The following is a 6985-nucleotide window of genomic DNA, read 5'->3' on the forward strand; positions in this document are numbered from 1 at the left end:
TACTATGTTGAAGAGATATGGAGACAGTGGACAGCTTTGTCTTGTCCCGGATTTCAGTGGGATTGATTTAAGTTTCTTTCCATTGAGTTTGATGTTGGCTATAGGCTTGCTGTATATTGCCTTTACTATCTTTAGGTATGTGCCTTGTATTCCTGATCTCTCCAAGACTTTAAACATGAATGGGTGTTGGACTTTGTCAAATGCTTTTTTGGCATCTAAGGAGATGATCATGTGGTTTTTCTCCTTCAGTTTGTTTATGTGGTGGATTACATTGATGGTTTTCCATATATTGAACCACCCTTGCATGCCTGGGATGAAGCCTACTTGGTCATGGTGGATGATATCTTTGATGTGTTCTTGGATTCGGTTTGCAAGTATTTTATTGAGTATTTTTGAGTCAATGTTCATAAGCGAGATTGGTCTGAAGTTCTCTTTTTTTGTTGGATCTTTGTGCGGTTTAGGTGTCAAGGTGACTGTGGCTTCATAGAATGAGTTTGGTAGTGTTCCTTCTGTTTCTATTTTGTGGAAGAGTTTGAGGAGAATTGGTGTTAGCACTTCCTTGAAGGTCTTGTAGAATTCTGCGCTGAAGCCATCTGGTCGAGGGCTTTTTTTTTTTTGGAGGGGTGACTGTTAATGACTGCTTCAATTTCCTTGGGAGATATAGGGCTATTCAGTCTTTCTACCTGATCTTGGCTTAATTTTGGTAGATGGAATCTGTCAAGAAAATTATCCATTTCATTTAGATTTTCAAATCTTGTGCCATATAGGTTTTTGTATAATAATTGTTTGGATTTCCACAGTATCTGTAGTTGTGTCCCCATTTTCATTTCTGATTTTGCTGATTTGGATAGTTTCTCTCTGCTTTTTAGTTAGTTTGGCTAGGGGTTTGTCTATCTTGTTGATTTTCTCAAAGAACCAGCTTTTTGTTTCATTGATTCTTTGGATAGTTTTTTTGTTTCTAATTGATTGATTTCAGCCCTGAGTTTGATTATTTCCAGCCGTCTGCTCCTCTTGGATGTATCTGCTTCTTTTTTTTCTAGGGTTTTCAGTTGGGCCATTAAGTTGTTTGTATGTGATGTTATGAATTTCTTCTTGCAGGCATTTAGTGCTATAAATTTTCCTCTGAGCACTGCTTTAAACGTGTCCCATAAATTTGGGTATGTTGTGCCTTCATTTTCATTGAATTCTTGGAAGTCTTTAATTTCTTTATTTCTTTCTTGACCCAGCTGTCATTGAGTAGTAAGTTGTTCAGTTTCCATGTGCGTGTCGTTTTTTTTGTTGTTTCTGTTGTTGTTGATGTCCAGCTTTAGTCCATGGTGGTCGGATAGTATACAAGGGATTATTTCAATCCTTTTGTATCTGTTGAGGCTTGCTTTCTGACCCACTACATGGTCTATTTTGGAGAAGGTTCCATGTGGTGCTGAAAAGAAGGTGTACTCTTTTGAGTTTGGGTGAAAAGATCTGTAGACGTCTATTAGGTCCATTTGATTTAGGGATTCTGTGAGTGCTTTTATTTCCCTATTTGGTGTCTGTCTGGTTGATCTGTCCCTTGATGAGAGTGGGGTGTTGAAGTCTCCCACTATTAAGGTATTAGGATCAATGTATGATTTAAGCTTTAATAAAGTTTCATTTATGAATGTAGGTGCTCTTGTATTTTGGGGCATAGATATTCAAGATTGTGACGTCCTCTTGGTGGATTTTTCCTTTGATGAGAATATAGTGGCCCTCCTTATCTTTTTTGATTAACTTTGCATGGAAGTCTATTTTATTAGATATTAGGATGGCTACTCCAGCTTGTTTTCTGGAACCATTTGCTTGAAAAACATTTTTCCAGCCCTTTACTCTGAGGTGGTGTTTATCTTTGTTGCATAGGTGTGTTTCTTGGATGCAACAGAATGTTGGATCCTGTTTCTGCAACCATTCTGTTAGTCTGTGTCTTTTTATTGGGGAGTTGAGTCCATTGATATTGATAGATAGTAGTGGCCAATGCATGTTAGTTCCTTTTGTAATGGAGTCGGTGATCTTACACTGTTTCATTGCTTGTTTTCCTTCCGTTTTTGGTGGAATATTATCTGTATGCCCTGTTTTCTTGGGTGAAGTTGTTTTCGTTGGATTGGAGTTTTCCAATCTTCTGTATCTTCTGTAGGGTTGGTTTGCTGTGTAGATATTGTGTAAATTTAGTTTTGTCATGGAATATTTTGTTTTCTCCATCTATGTTGATTGAAAGCTTTGCAGGGTATAATAGTCTAGGTTGACATTTGTGATCTCTTAGAGTCTCCATGATGCTTTCCCAGGCCCTTCTGGCTTTCATAGTTTCTGATGAGAAGTCCGGTGTGATTCTGATAGGTCTACCTTCATATGTTACTTGGCCTTTTTCCCTGGCTGCTTTTAATATATTTTCTTTGTTCTGTAGATTTAGTGTTTTGACTATGATGTGACGTGATGTGTTTCTTTTCTGGTCTAGTCTATTTGGAGTTCTGTAGGCTTCTTGTATATTTATAAACAGCTCTTTCTTTAAGTTGGGAAAATTTTCTTCTATGATTTTCTTGAAAATATTTTCTGTACCTTGGAGCCTGGAGTCTTCTTTTTCATCAATTCCAATCATTCTTAGATTTTGTCTTTTCATAGCATCCTTGATTTCTTGAATATTTTGTGATTGGAACTTTTCTGATTTTACTTTTTCTTTGAGAGAAGTATCAATTTCCCCACGTGTGTCTTCAGCTCCAGAGATTCTCTCTTCCATCTCTTGTATTCTGTTGGTGATGCTTACTTTTGTGGTTCCTGATATTTTCTCCAAGTTCTCCAGCTCAAGGGTTTTCTCATTTTGTGTTTTCTTTATTGATTCTAATTCTGTTTTCATGCCTTGCACCATTTCTTTCATCTGTTTGAATTTGGATTCCTGTCTCTCTATGATGGTCTCTATTTCCTTGTTCATTTTCTTTTTATATGCCACTAATTTTATCTCTACTTGTGCCTCTATTTGTTTGGCTATGTTTGCCTGTGTTTCTTTAAGGTTTTTGTCTATTTCTTCTTTCTTTACCTCCAATTGACTGGCCAACTCTTTGAAAGATTTGTTCATTTCCTCCTTATGAGCCTCAAATAATTGGGTAAGCATGGCTTTAAGGTCATTTTCCTGTGCTTCTGATGAATTGAAGTAGCCATCTATTTTGGGGTTTCCTGGTGAAGTCATGATGTCCTGATTTATGTTGGAAGTGTTCTTTCGCCTACCCCTGGCCATTGGCTTATCTGAAACCTTTCCTGTTTGTTTTTGGATTCTGCAAATCAGACTGGTACTGTCTCTCTCTGGAGTCTGGAGAGTTCTTCAGCAAGCTGAGAGTTCCCGTGTCCTTAGCGTGTGCTGAGGACTAGCTGTACCTGTGGGAGAAAAGTACGCAGGCGCAGACAGGGCAAATGCAAGTGTGTGTGTGTGTGTGTGTGTGTGTGTGTGTGTGTGTGTGTGTGGAGGTGTGCGTGGACATGTATCTCAAGGGACAGAGTGATGGCTAATGTTGAACCCTTGAGTGTGTGGGAGAGGCTCTGTACTGTGTATGTCGCAGGCGCTAGTGACGATCGCAGCACAATTTCTGGCATTAACTGCCTTAACTCCTCAATTAGACCCACAGAGCAGGAACTTCAATGTTCCAAGTGCCCCTTTGTTTCCCAAAGTGGGTATATGGGTGGGAGGGGGTTCGATGCCTGGCTTCTGTTTTAGAAGGTCCCAGGATCTGGGGATCTGCAGATTCTCAAGGGTGCACTCACTTACAGGCAGGTCACTTGGCAAAGATCAGGATATCTGGGCTCTCTGCTCTCTGGTTTGGCCCTGCTTCTTTGATGTGCTCCACCAGCTCAGTGCTGCTGTCACTGCCAGGTTATGGGGTCTTGCTGCAGCTGGAGATTTCAAGGTGGTCACGTCAGTAGGAATCGGGGTAAACAGACTTTCTGTTTTCTGGTTTGGCCCTGATTAGACTTATACTGTAGGGCTGATGTGCCCCGCCAGCTCAGTGCTGCTCCGCCGCCAGGTTAGAAAGTCCCGTTGTAACTGGAGACTGGGTTGCTGGTCCAGATGTTTTCTGGGAAGTCCTGGGGTCTCTTCACTGTGCTCTCCCAGTGCCTGGTGTGCCTAGCTAGTGTGGCATTTCTGTCTGGTTTTGGTGAGTATATAGCGTATTTTCTGTCACTGTGGGATTGGGCAGGCCGTACTGTCAGTGATGGCGCTCCTGTGGAGCTAGTATGGCGTCTAGCAGACTTGGGCCCTGGGAGAATGGTGCAGCCACCGTGCAGATCTGGGACTCCGAGATGGGTACTGCTGGCCCCTGCAGCTAAAGGGCTTGGAGCTCCGCCACAGCCGCTGCAGACCCCAGGCAATTACGTCTGCGCAGAGAGAGATGATTCCACTGTGCCAAGGAGGAGGAATGCAGTCTGGGGGAGAGGAGTGCCGCGAGATCAAATATCATTTCTCACCTCCCCCAAACAAGTCTCTGGGTGACCCGAGACCAAAGTTTTCGCCTCCTGCGATGTTCCCTGTTGTTTAGGAAGCCTCACCGTTGTTTTCCTGGGTTAGAGGTCCTTCCATGCACCAACTCAGATGGTTAGCAATTCCACAGCTCAGAAACTGTGTGTGCTAGTCGCCATCTTGGCTCCGCCCATCTAAATAGGCCTTTTTAAAAAATATATATTTTTATTTTTATTGATTACAGTTTATTCACTTTGTATTCCTCCTGTACCTCCCTTCCTCCTCCCCTCCCAATCCCACCCACTCTCTTGCCTACCCATGTCCCTCTCTCAGTCTACTGATAAGGGAGGTCCTCCTTTCCTTCCCTCTGATCCTAGTCAATTAGGTCTCATTAGGAATGGCTGCATTGTCTTCTTCTGTGGCCTGATAAGGCTGATACCCCCTCAGGGGGAGGTGATCAAAAAACAGGCCAAGCAGTTCCTGTCAGAGACAGTCCCTGTCCCCATTACTATGGAACACACTGATATACTGAACTGCCATAGGCTACCTCTGTACAGGGGTTCCAGGCCGTCTCCATGAGTGGTCCTTGGCTGGAGTATCAGTCTCAGAAAAGACCCCTGTGCCCAGACTTTTTGGATCTGTTGCTCTCCTTGTGGAGCTCATGTCCTCTCCAGGTCTTACTATCAGCCAACCACAGAGGGCCTCTGAAAGGCTTTACCCTGCAGGGTATTGAGGCAGATGCTGAGACTCATAACCAGACTTTGGGCAGAGAACAGGGAATCTTATGAAACAGGCCTTTTTTTTGCTATATGAAGTTTGAAAGAACAGCACAAGATAAGAAATAAATGTTTATGTTTCTGAGTTAATCACTTAAGTAGTAATTACATTTACAAATCTTCATGTGTATTGAAAACAAAATCGAAGCATAAAATAATGAAATTATGGATATTCATCTGGAAAGAATATAGACAAATTTGACATCTGTGAATAGGAGACTAGAAATTTTGAGAAATATTGTTTTGAAATATCTATGCTTACTCTGTTATCACTTTTTCATAGTGAAATTAGTAGAAAAATCTGTGTGGTCATAACCCAGTCATAAAATGGGAAATACTCATATCAACACAGTACAGTGCCTTTTCATCAGCCTTTATCATAATTTTTTGCTGTTGTTGTTGTCATCAGGAAATAACCATAGGGCCTTGTGAATGTTAACTAATGGTTATGTTTAATTGTGAAATGAAGAGGACAAAATGAGCATGAACTATAATATTATTGATTAGATCATATGAAAAATGAAAGTGTATCACTTAAAACACTCATATACCTAAAGACCAACGAGGATAAACTCTAGGTATGATTTTCTTTCCTGGAAACATTGATTTTCAATTTTCATGTACTATTTAAATCCAGCAAATAGATCCTCCTCCCTCTCTTTATTTCTGGTACTTATGAGGTGCTAAGAAGTTAACTGACCCCAGGTTAACAATTTATTCAAATACAGAGAATTAATTATTTGTCCAAATATTCACAAAGCTAAAGCAAACAATAAGGATGATAATGTTCTTTCTCTCTGCTCAGAATCAGTATTTCTATGCATCTTCCTACCCTCTCCCTCTGTGTCTTTATCTCACCCTATTATAAGTGGTCTTCTTTTTTGATCTGCATATTCAAGTTGTGTGAAATTCAACTCCCTGCCCTACTTCTCCAGTGGCAATGTGAGAGAACTTCAGTGAAATACAAGTGAAAGGCTTCTTCTATTATTAACACAGGAGAGTCACAATCTTTTTAGCTAAGGTCTGGGTTTTGAGTACACTTTCAATTTTCTGTTGTAATTCAATTGTTTATTACTGCAAACCCCCATGGGAATTGAGAAGGTACATACATTATGATTCCTTTTCTTATTATCATTTATTCAATTTGTATCCTGGTTGTGGCATCCTCTCTCATCTTCTAATCCCATCCCCCATCCTCTTCTCCCCCATGGTCCTCCCCTAGTCCACCTATAGAGGAGGTCCTCCTCTCCTTCTATTTGACCCTAGCCTATCAAGTCTCATCAGGACTGGTTGCATTGTTTCTCTCTGTGGCCTGGCAAGGCTGAACTCCCCCAGAGGGAGGTGATCAGAGAGCCTGTCACTGAGTTCATGCCAGAGAAAGCCCCTGCTTTACTTACTAGGGACCCCACTTGGATAATGAGTCTATGGGCTACATCTGAGCTGGGGTTTTAGGTCTTTTCAATGCATTGTCCTTGGTTGCAATATCAGTCTCTGCAGGGCTCCTGGGTCTCAGTTTTGTTTGTTTGTTTTTGTATTTGTTAATCTACTTTTGGAGCTCCTGTTTCTTCCAGGTCTTTCTATCTCTACCTTCCTTCATAAAATTTCATGCCCTCTACCCAAAGTTTGGCTATGACTTTCATACTCTGCTTCCACACCATGATCAGTAGAATCTTTCAGAGGCCCTCTGTGGTAGGCTCCTGTCCTGTTCTGTCTCTTCTCCTACTTCCAATGTCTCTCACATTTGTCCTTCTGAATG

The sequence above is a fragment of the Psammomys obesus genome, unplaced genomic scaffold (assembly GCF_907164565.1).
Source record: "Psammomys obesus unplaced genomic scaffold, mPsaObe1.curated_primary_1811, whole genome shotgun sequence".
NCBI lineage: Eukaryota > Metazoa > Chordata > Mammalia > Rodentia > Muridae > Psammomys > Psammomys obesus.